The 19603-nt window shown below is 37.6% G+C and overlaps 1 protein-coding gene across 10 annotated transcripts in view; it reads right to left on the minus strand.

The window, feature by feature from the left end:
- Nucleotides 1-19603, minus strand: part of FHIT (fragile histidine triad diadenosine triphosphatase) — a 1509753-nt gene that overhangs the window by 1293539 nt on the left and 196611 nt on the right. Inside the window, exon 3 of one of the 10 annotated variants that reach the window (XM_036870235.1) lies at nt 7530-7615. The exons of the other annotated variants lie outside the window; for them this stretch is intronic. The gene's annotated coding sequence lies outside the window, so the exon portion shown is untranslated. The remainder of the gene's footprint in view (nt 1-7529; nt 7616-19603) is intronic. 10 annotated transcript variants of the gene reach the window in all.

Genomic DNA, 19603 nt, shown 5'->3' on the forward strand with positions numbered 1-19603 from the left:
AGCTTCTGTTAATAACTACTACAGTTTCTCAGGAAACAATCTTTACAGAGCAAGTCTGATTAATGTACAAGAGACAGCTTTTCTTCTTTGAGCCCTAACCATATGCCATTGTTTCCAAGACAGTGTTTATAAAAGCTATAAAGATGATAATGTTTTAAACATTACCTTGCCTATATTTAGCAATTGTCAATACAAAATATCCCTTATTTTACTTTCTCTCCACCCTCTATTGCCCAGTTAGACATTATTTTTCCATCTCTATATAGGTTGGTCTTCCTAAACAGGAAAATAACCAACATAATCTTACACACAAAATTTGACAACATTTCTTTCAGAGTAATATGACCTGTTCGACATCTGAAGATCAAGACAGGGATAATGATTTATTAGGTCAAACCACACAGGACTTATATATAATAAGCTGTAAGACAAAGCTTATTAAATGATTCCACTAGTCACATAACTGAATATAAAAGGGGAGATGTTTCACTGACTTTGGTCAAACATGATTGTTGCCGCAGTAGATTAAAGGCCCCAGAAGTACTCTTAGTTAGGTTGGTGACCAAATGTCACTCCATATGATTTTTCTCTTCATGGGCAATGTCTCCAAAGGGCTAGATTTGTAAAAATCTAGCCTGAACCCAGGTATGAATTCTGGTTTGCTTTTCCCTTTTGAGTGGATAAGCACTTTGTGCATGAAAATATCACCTTTCTTTCTTATCAACAAAAGCACTAACAAACAGAATTCAGAAGAATTCAGATTTACAGATCAAGAAATATGGCAAATGTTCTCACTGTTAGATCAAATATGAAATTATCCAGGAAGTAAATAATAAATTTCTGGAACATCCAAATTTTGGCTCTCCTACCTGCCATCTACCAAAGCATGGAGAAAAGTAAGAAACAGAAATTACAGAAGCTCAAATTACTCATGTGGTGCTTCTTAATATATCTGTTGACTATCTTCTGTGGGAAAAGATTGCAATAAATAGGAAAAGATGTGGTGATTATACGTAGCTTCTGTTTCTGCAGTTCCAGCCCCTAAGTTTTATTTTCCAAATAGCCAAGGACTGCAGTTATCAAAAAGATAACCCTTTCCAAATTCAGGAAATAATAATGGAAAGAAATAGTTGTTAAATAAATAAAAGTAAACATATATTTTGCCATATTATATATTATTTACATTTTATATGTTATGTGCATAAAATTTTATTGATATATACTCCTAAAAGTTAAAATCTTGGTTGCCACTGGGTAATAAAATCAGAAGTCATTTTTTATTTTTACCTCTATACTTTTATGCATTTTCTGTTGCTCTACAACGAAGATGGAATGATTTTATACTCAGGGGAAGAAGGGGACATTCTTCTCCTACCACCACACCCACGTCAAGAAGAAGAAGAATGAGGAAGAAGAGGGAACAGAAATATGATAAAAGAGCCTGCTTTATCCTCTTCATCTGCCATTTTTCCTCTTCCTCTCTTCTCTGCTTTCCTCGGCAGAAGCCATGAGTTTTTCTGGGGTATGGGCTGACTCCCTCCTCCAGCAATGACCAGTGTGCCTCTGATTCTCACCAAGCTTTGGTTTTCCCTTCTACAGAATGAAGATAATAATAGTACTTATCTCCTAAGAAGTCCAGGCAAGATAATGCAAGTACAGTTCTTAGCACAGGGCCTGGCTCAAAGGGGGGACTCAACAATGTTAAATGCACATTTCTTCACCAGTCTTGCCTGATCTGGGAAATCTTAAGACTTACAAAATACTTTAGGACATACAATATGCTTAAACAAAGAGTAAGGAAATTAATCTATAAACTGAAAGTAAAATTCTGGGCTGAAATTCAAGCCTTATCCTCCCCATACCTGAGTCTGATAACCAAACAGCACTTTTGAGCTGGACTGACCCAGTGGTGTGCTGAAGCCACCTCTAGACTTATAAGAGCCCATTGTTAAATTTCAAGAATTTTGCAAGCCAGTTGTTAAACATGGCCATTACTTTATTTATTTATTTTTTTAATTTCTGACCAGTAGCTTTTTTTTTTTTTAACATCTTTATTGGAGTCTAATTGCTTTACAATGGTGTGTTAGCTTCTCCTTTATAACAAAGTGAATCAGCTATACATATACATATATCCCCATATCTCCTCCCTCTTGCATCTCCCTGCTACCCTCCCTATCCCACCCCTCTAGGTGGTCACAGAGCACTGAGCTGATCTCCATGTGCTATGCACTGCTTCCCACTAGCTATCTATTTTACATTTGGTAGTGTACATATGTCCATGCCACTCTCTCACTTCATCCCAGCTTACCCTTCCCCGTCCCCGTGTCCTCAAGTCCATTCTCTATGTCTGCATCTTTATTCCTGTCCTGCCCCTACATTCTTCAGAACCATTTTTTTTTAGATTCCATATACATAACACAGCCATTATTAAAAATTAAGTTATATAATTTTATAAACTATAATATGTAATTTACAATTAAGTAAAAATATTTTAAAAGGGTAATAAATATACAAAACTCATCACTTTCCAATTCTTTCACTATCATCTTTACTCTTAAGGTTACTTGCATCTATTATAGCTGTATGGTGGAAATGCTGTATAACGGAGTGCTACTCTGCATCTCTGCCCAAGTCCACTTTCAGTCAAGTCACATCAGTAGTTTAAAAATGGCCAAATTGGCAAATGCTACAAATCAAGACTTGATATTGTTTTGTTCATCTGAGAGAGATGGAGAACATGCATATCAGACTTAAAGTGTGCCACATCTGTAGCTGTTATACTCTGAGTAGAACAAAAAAAAAATTATTGACATATTCTTGCAGCATTTAAAACTATTATACGATATTTTTCACAGAACTATACTTGTTCAACAATTGCAAACACAGACTGGCTATGGATTCAAGAGTTTGACAAAATCAACAATAGTGTTATATGAGAATCTACTGGTTTCTGGAACCTACAATAAAGAGTAGTGATTATTTCATTATTATTTATAAATTATAGCTACATATCCTTTACATCAGTAAAACTTATAATAAATGCACACGTGCACACACACACATTCTTTTCCTGGAGAGCCAGTGGTTAAACACTTACCAGCACACCACTACACTAACCATTGTTTTAACCTACAAGGAACCTATAAGCTCTCAGCAGAGCCCCAGGCCCATCTTCAAAGCACTAAAGGTGGGGTTTAAAAGGTTTTAGCTTCAGTTGAGTCTACCCAACTGGATTATTATATTTAAATACAGTACACTGAGTATTCCCCTCCTGCATGATGATACAGCAAGCATATAGCTTCAAGTTCTGCCATAATTATGGAAAATTTACTATCTAGAAACCCAAATTTGGTAAAGTCAGGATAGCTTTCTACAACTCATGAAAGCACTAAAAGGTAAGTAAAATATGCCCCTCTCTGCCTCCAAGACAGTTGAGCAGGGAGAAAAACCACATTATCCTATAACACAGGAGAAATGGTATGGGTAGATACAAAATGCTAGGAGAAGACTGGGGAGAGAGCCATGAGTTTCGACCCCAGGTCCCGGTCAATGGCAACTATGTCGTCTGCCTCAAAGCAAACAAGAGAAAGGAGGAACGTCCCAGGGAGAACGAAAAATCTGAGCAGTATAGTCGAACAGTTAGGAGGAAGGATTCTAGAATCAGACAGCCTGGGTTCAAACCCAGGGTCCCCTACTCACTATGTAAATTTGGGCAAGTTAACGGCCTCTCTAAACCTCTGTTTCTATCTGCAAAAGGAGGATGGTACCTTCTTGCTCAGACCACTGTAGTGAGAATCAAATGAGATAACATACGTAAAGTGCTTGGAACAGTGCCTGGTACACACAATTGGCCAATAAATGTAACTACTACCGTGGTTATTGTTGTCAGACTCAAGTGTTGAAAAGGTTATCTTTAGGCATTGGGGGGGAGGCTGCGGGAATTGGGTAGAACATTGCAAGCAGAGGAAAGAGAATAAGCAAAAAACAGAGACGACATGCTGGGGACCAGTTAGTTAGCCCTGAGGTACGAGAACATTCATGCGGGCCAAGGCCATGCACTGCCACTGCAGATAAGGCTGGAAGACTAGACCAGCACTCAGCCAGAAGATGTCAGATACACAGCCAATCCTCACCCTCTTCTGAGAAAAAACAAAGCTGAGTGTTTAAGATGGTCTTATCCTTTTTCTCTTGACAGGTACTGTAAATTGTGCCTCTGATATATTTCTGAAGAGCCTATAGGGGGATGATAAATCAGGTGATGCTACATATATTCATCAGTACATTAATTGTTGTTAAATACTAACAACACCTAAAATTGATCTGCACCAAGATTTACTGCTCTGACGGAAATCCACCTGGAAAAGAATACATGATAATTAAGAAGAAGGACCACAGATTTGCAGCAATGTAAGGACTATGAACAAGATTTAAACTCCTCCCTGAGGGAATAACTAGGTGATGTTTATTCTGTAGATGAACAATGTGATTGTAACAATGGAAAAGATTGATGAGATTTTTTTTTTCCCCCTGTGGGAGTTTGATTTAGCCAGCTATCTCAGGTAATAGAAGGATGCAGGACTGAGTAGTCCAGCACCACTTGAAAATTCTTTGTAAAGGGTAAATAGCACATATCCTCAGTGACCTGGAAAAACAGATTATAAGTCAAGTGGGCACAAACTGGCATAGAAGCTGCAAACTGGCATAAAAGCAGCCAGAATTGAAGAAAAAAATTTTTTTCTAAATTAACCACAACTGAATTCAACCAAATTAGAGAGAAAAGGGACAAGGAGAATCATCTTATCATGGAGAAGGGAATAAATCATTCTCTTTTTGTAGGCTTTTGGCCTATAGGCTGCTATATGGGTCTAACAGGTAATTTTTAGTAATCTCTCCTGTCCAGGAAATGAAGAATCACCTGGCCTCAGTAAACACACAAACTAAAAGCAAGGCAACGTTAGTCTTCCAGATTCTAGCTACTTAAAGTATAAGAAGATATCAGCTGGGACCTTGTTAGAAACACAAAATCTTGGGCCCCACCCTAGATCTCCTGAATCAGAATCTGCACTTTTAACAATAATCCCCAGGAATCTAGGTGATGTCTTTGCACACTGAAGTTTAAGAAGCACTGATCTAGGACTTCCCTGGTGGCGCAGTGGTTAGGAAGCCACCTGCCAATGCAGGGGACATGGGTTCGATCCCTGGTCCGGGAAGATCCCACATGCCGTGGAGCAACTAAGCCTGTGCACCACATCTACTGAGCCTGCGCTCTAGAGCCTGTGAGCCACAACTACTGGGGCCCATGAACCACAACTACTGAAGCCTGCACGCCTAGAGCTCATGCTCCGCAACAAGACACTGCAATGAGAAGCCCGCGCACCGCAACAAAGAGTAGCCCCTGCTCGTCACAACTAGAGAACGCCTGCGCGCAGCAACAAAGACCCAATGCAGCCAAAAATAAATTTAAAAATTAAAAGAAAAAAGCACTGATCTAGAGAGCTAAACGTTCATTCATTCATTAAATAAACTTTCAAGATCTGTACTGTCTAATATGATAGGTAGCCACTAGCCACACGTGGCTATTTAAATTTCAATTAATTAAAATTAAATCAAATTAAAATTTAATTTAATTTCAGGGGTTCATTGGAACTAACCACAATTTAAGTGTTCAATTAGCACAGGTAGCTAGTGTCTACCAGATATGTTTTCATCATCACAGAAACTTCTATTGGATAGAGCTGATTTAGACACCTGGGACACACCACTGAAGAAAGGAGAAAGATCCTTATGCTCATGAAGCTTAGATTCTAGTGGCAGGGAAGCAGATAATAAACAGTAAACAACTTAAGTGACTAAATTAAAGGTATGTTGGATGGTTAAATGCTAAAGACAAATATTAAAAATAGAGCAGCCTTGGGAGTTCCCTGGTGCCCTAGTGGTTAGGATTCCAGGCTTTCACTGCCGTGGCCCGGGATCAATCCCTGGTCAGGGAACTGAGATCCCACAAGTATGCAGTGCGGCCAAAAAAAAAAAACAAAACAAAACCCTAGAGCAGCCTTAGAAGGATCAGGAAGATGGAGGGACAGTTAGAATTTTAAATATGGCAGGTCTAGTGGGTTTCAACAAAGAGGTCACATTAAAGGAGAGGCAGGTTGCTAGCCAGCAGGGGGAGCGTTCCAGACAAAGGGAAAATCTGTCCAAAGGCCCTATGGCAGGTGTTTGAGGAACAGCAAGGGAGCCCACGTGGGTTGGAGGAGAGTGAGAAGTAAGGTTGAGTAAAAGGGTAGGAGATCAGAGGGATAAGGATCTCTGGTAGGGAGAAGGGCCTCCTTGTCCATTGTAAAGGACTTGGCTTTTACTTGGAGTGAAATGAGGAGACTTACAAGGTTCTGAGCCAAGGAGTGACATGCTTCAACACCATCTCAAAGTTACTCTAGTTCAGCAGAAAAGGACTATAAACAAAAGTTACTTGTTTGTTTTAATTCAAGGTCATACTCAGGGGTAAAAAGACACTATCTGCACTGGCAAAATGACTTTGTTTACAAGTTTTGGTAACCACCAGAAGCTTGTTAATGATACACAAACAGAAGTCATTAAAATTTATCACTGTGGAATTCAGACACTTTTTCAGAGGCTCAATTAATATGTAGTCACAAGGTCTTACAGGTTCCCACCCAGAATCTGGAGCCACACTTGTTATAAACAGTTTGAGCAAATCCTAAGGAATGCAAATCAGACTCACCCAACTGCCTAAAAGGTGGAACTCTGCCTAAGTATATCATCCTCAAAATTTCTTGGTTACTTTATTACTAATTTACATATATTTCTTGAAGATAGAGAAATCCATTCAGTGATTCCAATCTTTTTTTTTTTCCCCACTCTGACCCCATCCCAGTTAAATGCCAAAGCTCTGGAAATCAAGGTATGGGGTTTTCTTTAAGTTGTCTTTTCCAGAGTTCCCAGAAACAACGGCACGTTCTACCCACAGTTGAGAATGCTGTTGTCTTGCAGGTAAATCCAACGACAGTTCTAAGAACTAGAAGTCACTGTAGCCTGTCTACAAAATGCCATCATCAGCCTCAAGGCCTAGGTTCACTACACGGAAGTTATACTGAAGAGGCAGGCCTAATATGACTAAAAGTCATCACTTATGATTTATTCCCTGGGGATCACCAACAACCGTGATCCAGCCTGAGTTCTGGCAGAAAAATAGAGTAAGGTCACCTTCAGTAAATTAAATCAAATGAACAATAAATCAAAGTATGCCAGGTCATTGGGAACTAACTGTTCAGATGCTCATGACAAGTGAGTGGATCAAGGAGCATCATTTTTATGCATCTGGGCATAACATTTTTGAGCAACAGAACATAAGAGGAGATTTTAGCAACTAAATCATTACCAGTTTGAGTTATGGGAGTCCAGAAGTGGAGCTGTTTTATTATTTCATTCATTAAATAACTACCTGTTAGGACCCACTATGGGCAAGGACTATTCCAACCGTTGGAAATGCAGCAGTTTACATGCTACAGTACCTTGTCCACATGAAGTTACAGTTTCAATTCTGACCTCCTTATGGCTCCCTTTTGGAGCCAGGAACCTTTCAACCTGAAGAGGTCTTCTGTGGATGAGAAGGATTCAGAGATCATTTTGGAGAAAAAAGGAAAGGAGAGACATACTAGCAGAAGGTGGCTCTTCACACGGTAACTTTTATATACTCCACCCTGAAGCCAGAGCACCTGAGCTTCTTTTCCTTCCCTCATCCAACCACAGGAGTCACCCCCAAGATGTGAAGCACCACTCCTCACCTCACCCCCTTTCTGGTACAGAAAAACCAGAAACAGCAGAGAAAAGCTATTTCCAGAGACTGGACACATTAAGACACTAAGGTGAACAAAGGGGCAAATTGGCCCCTCAATACAATTTTTCAAACAATGTATTTTTTGCATTCTATCCATGATAACTGTGATTTTAAAATTTAAAATACACTTTTCCTCACTTAACCATTTCTATTCCTTAACTCCTCACCAAAAAAAAATTACAGTAAAATTGACATTAGATTTTGTAAGCCACCCCAAATCTACCCTATATAAATTATACTTCTGCTCAAGTTAGTCAGAATCAGTTTCTGTTGTTTGCAATTAAATACTTTAGTTGAAATAGTACCTTAGTGTGTCAGTCAGAAAAGCTGAGGAAACCTCTAATTTTGGGTCTGCAACTAATTATCTGTTAATCTCAGGAGAAATTATTTAAAGTAGCTGGACTTCAGTTTTCTCACATGCAAATTGAAAAGATTAGACTAAATTATTCCTAAAAGTTTATAAAATAACATGAATGACATAAAATAACAAACATGTTTCTATCTTATTTCTCAACATTAACCAAAAAGAGATCACTGTCAGACAGTGGTGGTTTGATATTTTCCCAGGAAGAATTAAATTTGCAAGGTAGGTTCTGCGTTTGCTCTAGCTATTCCTCCACCTCACTCCTTTGGCTCCTTGATAATGTTTAACATGTATGTTCCAACAGACAAAATCCCTCCAAGGTCTTCAGTGTGACTTTTTTAGTCTCACTGCTTATGAAAAAGCACATCAAAAGAAATGGTCAGAGACAAGGCTCAAAATTTTTGCATTTAAGCTTCACAACTAAATATTTGGATTGTGGTATAGGGACTCCTCAGGGGCACTTAAAAAGTTCCTCTTGTGATTCAAAGGTCTGGGCAATAATTTGCCTGAAGAAAACTTAGCCTTCTGCTTTGACTAGACTGGTTTGTGCAACAGCCTTTCCTTTCTAAAAAACAACAATCGTGGTTTCCATTTGTTGTCTTACAGAGATATGTTTTAAATTATTAAGAATAATAATGAAAAGACAAAAAAAATTTTTAAGTATTTCATCCAAAAGCTACAAAAGCATTATGTTGGGGAAGTCTGAGAAGTTTATTAGGTCAATCTAGGCTCTAATACACTCAGATTATTGATTTAAACCTGTAGGTGCAATAAATCACACTGGTCATGGAGGCAGCACCAGATGAAAGTGAGAACACAGATCAATTAATTATCTGAGAGTTTTGGGCTTTCTCACTGGCTTGCTATTATAAAATCATTTTCTTGGTTCCATCTCAAACATCAGGGTGCCTTTTTTATATACAACACTTTGGCCACCAAGAATAGTGCTATGACAGCAGAGTGGTTATAGCTTGGCTCTATGTCAGAGCACAGGGTTCTAGCCCAAGATCCACCCAGGGAATGTTGCTTGGCCTCACAATGCCTTGGTTTCCTCATCTGTAAAGCAGGGGAAATAATAGTGTTTTGCAAAATCTAACACATGTACCACTGGGAGCATAACAGACAATATTAGATGGTATATGAGTGACTTTTTATTTTATTAATTATGTGTTTGATTCTAAGCATATTAAAAGTATATATAACTAGTACATCAAGCTAACTAACATAATTTCTTAGGACAAAACTAAGTTAAGGAAAAGAAAAACTGGGCTCCAAATAGTCGTAGTTTATGAGGGAAAGTACTTCACTGAAAAAGTCTAGTTAATAAATATAAAGAAATAACAGAATTAGAAAATCATGATTTTTTGTAATCATGTAATGAAATAATTGCTTCAGATAACATCCATCAATAGAAGTGATCACTGTATGAAAAATTAATGGGGAACTTTACTATGGAATGGTAAGGCTGTCACCTGCCAAACCCATTTATGAATCTTAGCATCACTAAAAGTGGTTGCAAACTATGGATGCCTCCTGATGAAGCAGTAGGAAGCACAATCACCATTGATGAAGCATTCTTGCCAAGAACACTTACATTAAATCAAGTCTAGAGATAACTTCAGTGTAAGAAATATGAGGGATAGAGGAACAAGTTAGAAAACATCATAAGAAACCAAAATGTGAGACCTTCTGTAGGACAAGGGACCCTGTTTCTGTAACAAGGCTCTGGCAGGAACGGAGGCAGGACTTCTCTACATTAGGGAAGACTTAAGGGACATATGTCATGTAATATACAGACTTTGGATTTGATAAAAAGAAAAAAGTGAATAGAAAAGCAGTAAATGACATTTTCAAGTCAGCTGAGGATGTTTGTGAAGCGGGATTATGTAATACCAATCGCTGTTTATTTTGCTAGATGTGATAATAGCATTGTAGTTAAGTACAAAAATGTCCATATTTTTTAGAGCTGCACTCTGAAGTACATCAGAGTAAAGTGAACTGATGTTTGGGATTTGCTTTAAAATACTTCAGAAAAAAGAGAGCAAGAGAGATAAAGAAAGGGGTGGGGGAGGAAAAATGACAGGAGAATAGATGAAGAAAATGGAGCAGAAATCTTGATAATTACTGAGTTTAGGTATAGGACGACTGCATAATTAGCAGAGCTCAATGCAAAATAAAAATGCAAGGCTCCTTACTCATAAATTATTGAGAATTCAAAACAGTGACAGTAGAGTTTTAAACCAAACATGGGGCCCTAATAAACTATGGGTGCTGAATGACTCCACAGGTTGGATGCCCATGAAACCTGTCTTGTCCATGTGCTGGGTATATGGAAATTCACTGTACTATTCTCTCTACTTCTGTGTACTTTCAAATTGTTCATAATAACTTTAAAGGGGTTCAGTTAAATAAAAAATTAAACAAGTTATAGTAAAGATACAAGAAAATGACAAAAATCATAAAGGCTGTAGATATGGGGCTGCAATTCTAAAACACTGAGGTAATCATGAAATGCAGTCAGAGCGGTATCTAGCACAAATCAAATGCCCAGCTTTGCTCCTGCTAGCACTACTACTTTACAAAGTCTATACTTGTAGCTGGTAAGAAACACCACAATTTCCAACATTTTAGGGAAAGATTATTTTTAGACACTTGAAGTCCTTACTGGGAGACCTACCTAAACATGGAAACCAATCAAGTCTTAAACTTGTCTTACAGTTGTTCTAATTATATTTTGCTCCCCTGTACCCTAGCCTCTCTAAAATTTGTTGTGAGGGATTTTTGACTGTGGGCTACTGCAGCACTTAGAAGAGAATATTGTTACCAAATTGAAGGTTCTTTGGAAAGCCAGGCTCATCTTCACAAGCCAAGTAGCATTACTTATGGTAGAGAGGAAGGAACATCAGGGTAAAATAAGTTCTTGTAGGTTGGAGTCTTTGTGAATAATACTTTAGGTTTTTATGGATGAGAAAGTCGTTTGCAAACTTCAAAGGAGTATACTGGAACCTCATGTTCCCCTTGAAATGTCCAAATTAAGCCCTTTTTTGATGACAGTATTTCATCCAGGTTTATAGTATAAAGAATCAGTGCAAGAAGGTCTATAAAGTGTGATGTTATGGGAAAGGTAGTTTCCTACTTTAGATTAAAATCACCTCAAAAGAAATAAAATGTAAAAGTTAGATTATTGTGTATGATATTGTGTATGTAAAATGTTTGCTGAATTACAATAAAAGCATTCATCCCCTCACAAAACTGAGAGGCACAGTGATTTTACCAGCGTCTACAGTAATCCATTACCTAACAAGTTTCATGGACCCAGAGAATTCCTTAGTCTTTTTTGTTTTTTAAATGTTGGACAGGAAGTACTCTGGAGGATCAACAGGATCACTGAAAACCTTATTTTGCACAAAGAGAAATTTAGTTAAAATGTTTAAATTTATGGATCACCAATTTACTTGTCCACCCAAAATGATACTAGTTTTATAGAGTCCCATAGGGAAAGCTATATTCTTAACAAGTTAGACTATCTATTTTGTTAAAAAAAAGTACATCAATGAGAAAATTGTCGCTGTTTTTTTTTTTTTAACACCATAATGCTAATACCTTGGCATGTTTGAGATGAAGCAACACAGAGGCAATTTTCTAACTGTTAATCTTGAATTAGATTAAGGGGTGTACCTGGAATTGTGGCCCAGTGGCCAAGGGTGGTATTTGTTCCATCTAGTAAATATTTACACATGAAATATGGGTATCTGCTATCTGTTCCATAATAGTCATCCCTATTCAGAAGGAAAAGCTTGGCTTCTCCAGAGAGCCCATAATCAGCTGTGGCATGGCCCAGTCTGGTGACCCAGTGGGAAGGGAGTGAGCACTTAAACCACTGATATAATTCAGAGATAGGGCTTCCTCTCCTTGGCAGCCTGTCCCTGCTTTCCCTTCTCCCCTTGGGCTTCCTCTCTCTGGCTTGGTGTGCATCCTGGGCATTGGATGTCACAAGTCAGTTTAGAATTTACCAAAATAAGGCTCAATACCTTCATATTAAAATTAGCAGGACTATCCAAAATTTTCACCTCCTAAGAGGTGGACATCAAGTCTGTGCAGTCACCATTGCTCTTGGGTCTCTTCACTTATCTGTCAATTATCAATACTGTTGGCCCTTCTTCTACCCGTGTATAAGCATGGATATTAATCAGCCCTTCTTGTTCTTGATATAAGTCCTTGTTTTCCAGAAATCAGACAAACTCACAATTGCTGGTATCCACTCTTCCCTCCTAACAAAGATGGAAATACCCATCTTTAATTTATAGAAAGGTATGATCCTATTTAAAAAAAGAAAGAAAACAAAAAGCAACTACTCAGTTCAAGAGTTAGTCATCACTGATTTCCTTCATTGCCCTTGTTTGGAAAGCATCAGTTCTTTTAAGCCAGTAAAATGCATGTAATGAACTAGAATGAAACCTTAAAGACATAATACAGGTAACTATGAAGATGATGACAAAAGTGAGAATTTCAGATCTGTGGATTTCTTCAATGTATAGTGTAATATGGGAGAAACTAAAAGCTATTCATCAAAAATTCATATATTCTTCTTTCCAGACATTCATTCTCATTGATGAGACCTGCCTGTGAGGCTACGTGACTGAGTTCTAGCCAGTGGAATATGTGCCAATTCTGGATTCAGACTTCTAAGAAACGGGTGGTTACTTCTTTTTCTTTCTTCCCTTTCCACTGGCTAGATGCAGATAGCATCATGGACCTAGGGGGAGACAGAAACACAAGATAGGAGAAGCCTAGATTCCTGAATTATCCCAAGAGAAAAACTCCTTCACCAGGAGCACCAATACCAGACTATGATGTGAGCGAAAAACTTCCATTTTGTTTAAGCCATATTACATTTTCAAGTTTATCTGCCAAAGCAGCTGGTGTCACCCTAATTAATCAATGCGGTAAGTTAAGCCGTTAAAAGCATATTTCTACCTGGGACATCTTGTTGTGGTAGAAAGATGGAAGTTAAAAGCTAATGGATTAAACGGAGATATTTAAGAATGAAGCCATAAGAAATATGGGAGGAGAGAGGTGAGTTGGAGCATACAAGAAATAAAACGGGCCATGAATTGGTTACTTTTGAAACAGGATATGGGTACATGGGGATTAATTCCAGTATTTTGTCTAGTTTTACATACATTTAATATTTCATACAATAAACATTTAAACAATTAAAAAAAAAAACAATACAAAGGACACTTGAAATCAACAGAAACGATACTTGAAGGAGTCCCTACAGACCTAAGATGAGTAAATTTGAGCACCGAAAAGATTAATAACTGAGATGAATTGAAACATATGAAATATTTTTTAAAGTTCACAAGATACTTCAAAAACCTAGTTGGTTACTAATTGGAGGTTACTAGGTATTCATTCATTAATCTGAAAATTGAAATATTTTCCTGTCTATATGAACTGTATTTCAGTGTAGTCAAATGACTGATGATAAAAAGTTCTTTACAGAAGAATTTCATGTAATAAATGCAGGAAGAATGACAGAATTAGAAAACTGCCATTTTGCAACCCCAATGAAATAAGGCCTAAATCCAGATTCGGTCAACTATCATCAGCGGACATTAAAGCCATTTTAGTAACAGAAGAACAGGCTGACAACCTGAACCTACTGATTAATCTTGGCTTCACTAAGAGAAGGATAATCCATCACTATGTGCTTCATGCTGTAGTGCAACAGGACATAACAGAGCACCACCTAGGAAGTATTCTTGCCTAAAAAAACTTACAAAATCTAATAAAAACTCTAGACTAAATGCCAAGCTATTGAAGGATAAGTTAAACACAACCACAAGGACACAAACAACCAAGTTCATACTACAGAGCAAACAATCCAGTTTTTCCCACAAATCAAGGACATCGAGAGGAGAGGGTAAAAGAACTGTTGTGGAGTAAAGGAAACCTAAAAAAAATAACAACTCAATACAGTGTGTGGGCCTCATTTGGATTCTCTAAGAAATCCAACTACAAAAGGACATATTAAAGAATTACTGTTAATTTCATTAAGTGTGATGATGGCATGGTATTTAAGTAAAGGAAGAATGTCCTTATCAATTAGAGATACACATTGAAGAATTTTCAGGTGAAATGATGTGCTATCCAGAATGTGCTTTAAAATACTCAAGCAATCATACAACTCAATAACAAAAAACAAACACCTCAATCAAACACCAATAGGCACATGAAAAGATGCTCAACATCACTAATTATCAGAGAAATGTAAATCAAAACTACAGTGAGGTATCACCTCACACCAATCAGAATGGCCATCATTAAAAAGTCTATGAATAATAAATGCTGGAGATGGTTTGGAGAAAAGGGAACCCTTCTAGGGAATGTAAATTGGTGCAGCCGCTATGGAAAACAGTATGGAGGTTCCTTAGAAAACTAAAAATAGAGTTACCATATGATCCAGCAATCCCACTCCTGGGCATATATCTGGAGAAAACTCTAATTCGAAAAGATACGTGAACCCAATGTTCACTGCAGCACTATTTACAATAGCCAAGAGATGGAAGCAACCTAAATGTCCATCAACAGATGAATGGATAAAGAAGATGTGGTGTATATATACAATGGAATATTACTCGCCATCAAAAGGAATAAAATAATGCCATTTGCAGCAACATGGATGGCCCTAGAGATTATCATACTAACTGAAGTAAGACAGACAGACAAAGACAAAGATCATATGATAACACTTATATGTGGAATCTAAAATATGATACAAATGGACTTATTTACAAAACAGAAACAGACTCACAGACATAGAAAACAAACTTATGGTTACCAAAGGGGAAAATGGGGGGAAGAGATAAATTAGGAGTTTGGGACCAGCAGATACACACTACTATATATAAAACAGATAAAAAACAAGGTTCTACTGTATAGCACAGGAACCTATATTCAATATCTTGTAATAACCTATAATGAAAAAGAAGACAAAAAAGAATATATACATATATGTATAACTGAATCACTTTGCTATACACCAGAAACAATGCAACATTGTAAAACAACTACACTTCAATAAAAAAATAAAATAGCATACTCAAGCAAAAAAAAGAAAAAGAAAATGGGGATACATGAAATAATATTGACAAAATGTTAATAATTATTGAAGCTGGTAATACATACATAGGTGTTTATGCTATTAGTTCTACTTTTGTGTATATTTGAAATTTTCCATAATACAATTTTTTAAAGGCGCAAGCTTGTAGTCTGGCTGTGGTTGACTACCAAACTGGAGAGATCATTACAGCCTGCACATTGCCACCCTCTGTGTCATCAAGTGAACAGGCGTTTCTTCTAAGAGTGTGCCAATATTGTTTCTGGGATTTTCTTCCACACCACCAATATCCATTCTGTGGGTTTTGATGCTGACCCTTTCAAAGTTCACACATGTGCAGGCCAAAAGAACTATGTCCCAAATGCTACCTACCTACAGTGAATATAAGTGACCATCAATTATGAGATACATCCCAACTTAAGAGTTTAAAATTGTGAAAAAATATACATTTAAGAGTCTATGAAAAAAGGGACAGAGAGAGGCTATGATTAAAATGTAGAAGACAATGAGATCATCTAAATACCTACAAGGCATCTCCTACTTTAGCTCAACAAGTATCTTTATCTCCTATAATTCCTGGGTCATTTTTAGCTTATACATACCATCATTTTTGCCACTGGGTTGGCAAATGACAGGGTATCAAAAGGTTTTTGATGGATATTCGTTGCATGAATAACGAATATGCAAATTTTAAGCCAGAAAAGAAATATACACATGCAAAAAGGTGGGGGAGCCTAGCACCCTTCTGTACAAAGTTCTGGAAGCTAATTTGAGAACACCTATCAAGGAGTCCTGTGTGACCATTTTACCCAAGTAGAGTCAAAATTCATGGGGCAGAATCAAAGTTACACTGCCTATAATGACGACTAACAATACACATCTGCTCTTTGAAGATGCTCTCTATATACAAGTTCTAGTAATTTCCATACACATCAGAACACATAAGATTGAGAAAACCAGTAAGAATATAATCTTTGAGAAGAGTCTAGTAGAGGAGATAAAAATGAAGAAAAAATATCAGAGGTAAAACCCAGGAGTAACATACAAGTGGTCTCAACAAACACTCTGGTGTTCCAATGAGGAGCAGAGGGGATGTAGAAGGGACTAAATATAACGTTTTCCTTCAAGTCCATGTCCTGAGAGAACTTTATATATGTGTAACCTAAATGAGGATATTATTATATTCTGTTTCCTAATATCCCTGAGATAGGTTATATGGCATATATAAATTCTACTTAATAACAAATCATAATAAACATATATTGAGTTTTATCACGTACCAAGCATCTCACTGAAGTTCTTTCCAGGGCTGCCAAATTTGGCTGAATAGTGCCCTGTAGCTTTACCTACAACATCATAATTAATCCTAGCAAAAACCCTGCAAGGTAAATATAGTATCATCTTTTCCACATTTTCGAGATAAAGAGTATGAGGCTTAGAGAAACTTGGTAACTGGCTCAGGCAAACAGCCAGTAAATAGCATATCTAGGACTCATACCCAAGGGCAATGAAAGATCAATGCTTGGGCTTGTGTTTTTAACCTAAACACGTCAGTGTTTTTCCAGTAAACTGTAATGAATGATGGAGGGGGCAGAAAGGTGTCCCAATTCACCACAGATAAACACTTTTACAAAACACAATAAAAATTAATTACTACCAAAGTGAAAAAAGATAAAGGCTTTCAAATTAAAATTTGTTGTTATTAGATTCAACAAATTTATGCTTAGTTGCACACGAGTTTCTAAATTCTTACTCAAGTTCTGTGATTATTTTGTCACACACTGTCACCAGAGCAAGGACCACCCTTTGAGTACTGCACTACACTACAGGCATACCTTGCTTTACTGTGCTTCACAGATACTGTGGTTTTTTACAAATGGAAGGTTTATGGCAACCCTGCATAGAGCTAGTCTGTTGACACCATTTTTCCAACAGCATTTGCTCACTTCGTGTCTCTGTCACATTTTGGTAATTCTCGCAATATTCAAACTTCTTCACTATTATTATATTTGTTATGGTGATCTGTGATCAGTGATCTTTGATGTTACTATTGCAAAAAGATTACAACTTGATGAAGCCTCAGATAATGGTTAGAATTTTTTAGCAATAAGGAATTTTCTAATTAAGGCATGTACATTTTTAGACATAATGCTATTATTGTACACTTAATAGACAATTATTGCACACTTTAAATAGACTATAGTATAGTGTAAACATAACTTTTGTATGCAGTGGGAGACCAAAAAAATTGTGTGACTTGCTTAATTGTGATATTTTTGTTCACTTTATGTGGTGGTCCAGAACTGAGCCTGCAATATCTCTGAGATATGCCGGTATACTATTCTATGCATGCTTAGAATGAACGCTGCTTATAATAAGGTACCAAAGTTCCTCCATCTACTGATGCTAGTTAGTTTATTTTTTTTTAAGTAAGATGATTGTTAGCTTTTTCTTCTATCATAAAAATATTTTTCCACATACTCGATATCAGTTGCAGAGTAAACAAAAATAAAGAACTGAATTTTGTGCTGCTTTATGATACAACTGCTATGGTATTTTGAAAAATGTTAAGAGGAAAATAGGAAAACATGAAATACATTACCTTGTCAACAGAATACTGAGTAAGAGTGAAGGCAGACAGAGAAAAGAGGATCAGGACAGCAAGGGCCCCCTACCTACCCTCTGCAGGGAAAAATTCTTTCTGAGAAGTGAGTGGCTGTTGGGAAACTAAAAAACAAGTACTTAAGAGATCTCAAATACATGGTGACATATGGAATCCGTCAACCTGCCACGCCCCTTGAGAAGTTCTCGGTTAAATAACTGTAATCACATCCACAATACCTTCCCACACAAAAAGATGTTCTGGGAGGGAGAGGGGGGTGGAGGAAGAAGCCAGAACCTCTCGGAATACTTTTCTTTTTTTTTTTATGTGCCCTAAAGTTCCAAGGTAATAAGAAAAAAATGTCACCATTGTTCTTGTGGCCCTAATATGAGTTGATGGGTCAAACCTATGACATCTGAGGCTACTCAAAAAATTAGTGAGGGAGGGCATGGAAGGGGACAATATGGAGGAGAAAAATTACTAGATAGGAGTCAGCAACCTGGAACAAACTCAATGTGAAGGAAACAATTAGACACTGGCACAGGTCCCAAATCAATAAGCGGAGGTGGCTGTGGGCAGTGAGCATACTGGCTGGGTAAGGAAAACTCAAATGCAGGTAGCTCAGCGCTGGGAACAGAACAGCTCTTCAATGTCTCTCTGGCTGAGGAGAGGGTCATCTATCCAGAGGCTGGAAAAGACACATCACAACAGGCTTTCACAGCCCAGCTGCTCCCTGATGTCACAGCCCATGTGAACAAACAGTACTGGTGTGATTTTCCCAAATCCTGTAAGAAATAAAGACCTTACAGCTCACCTTGTCAAGCCTGGAGTGCAGTCCCAACAGGAAAAGCACTTCTTTTTTTTTTTTTTTTTTAATTTTATTTTTATTTTATTTTATTTTTATTTATGGCTGTGTTGGGTCTTCGTTTCTGTGCGAGGGCTTTCTCTAGTTGCGGCAAGTGGGGGCCACTCTTCATCGCGGTGCGCGGGCCTCTCACTATCGCGGCCTCTCTTATTGCGGAGCACAGGCTCCAGACGCGCAGGCTCAGTAATTGTGGCTCACGGGCCCAGCCGCTCCGCGGCATGTGGGATCCTCCCAGACCGGGGCTCGAACCCGTGTCCCCTGCATTGGCAGGCAGATTCTCAACCACTGAGGCACCAGGGAAGCCCGGAAAAGCACTTCTTACAGAATATGCAATAGATTCGAAGAGCTTTGGAACTATATTTCCCATTAGCTCTAGAGGAGGCTGTACTAATAAATTCCCCAGCACTGGGCTGAACAGGTGTAATTCAGTAATGTAGCTGTAATTGAGTGGTCAACTCAATAAAATTTGTAATGTTTTTCTAACAAATTATCTCATTTTTTTTCTGAAAAGAGGTATCTGTGATTCCATGTGATAAGTTGCTTTAGAAGACTGACATACAGGGCTAATGATAAAGATCTTTAATTTATGGAAATATTAATAGTAGCTTCGGCTAAGAATGATCTTAGCTGATTCTTTATACACTATTAACCTTTTAAGCATAACAAGCTTTAATTTTCAACCAGCAAATGTTTTGAATTTGTGACTCATGGTCCACAGATATATCTGTATTTCCTCATCCTGATTATTCTACTGGAGAGGTTCTTCATAAACCCTGCAACAGTTCTCAAGC

Source organism: Balaenoptera musculus, chromosome 11 (assembly GCF_009873245.2).
Source record: "Balaenoptera musculus isolate JJ_BM4_2016_0621 chromosome 11, mBalMus1.pri.v3, whole genome shotgun sequence".
Taxonomy (NCBI): domain Eukaryota; kingdom Metazoa; phylum Chordata; class Mammalia; order Artiodactyla; family Balaenopteridae; genus Balaenoptera; species Balaenoptera musculus.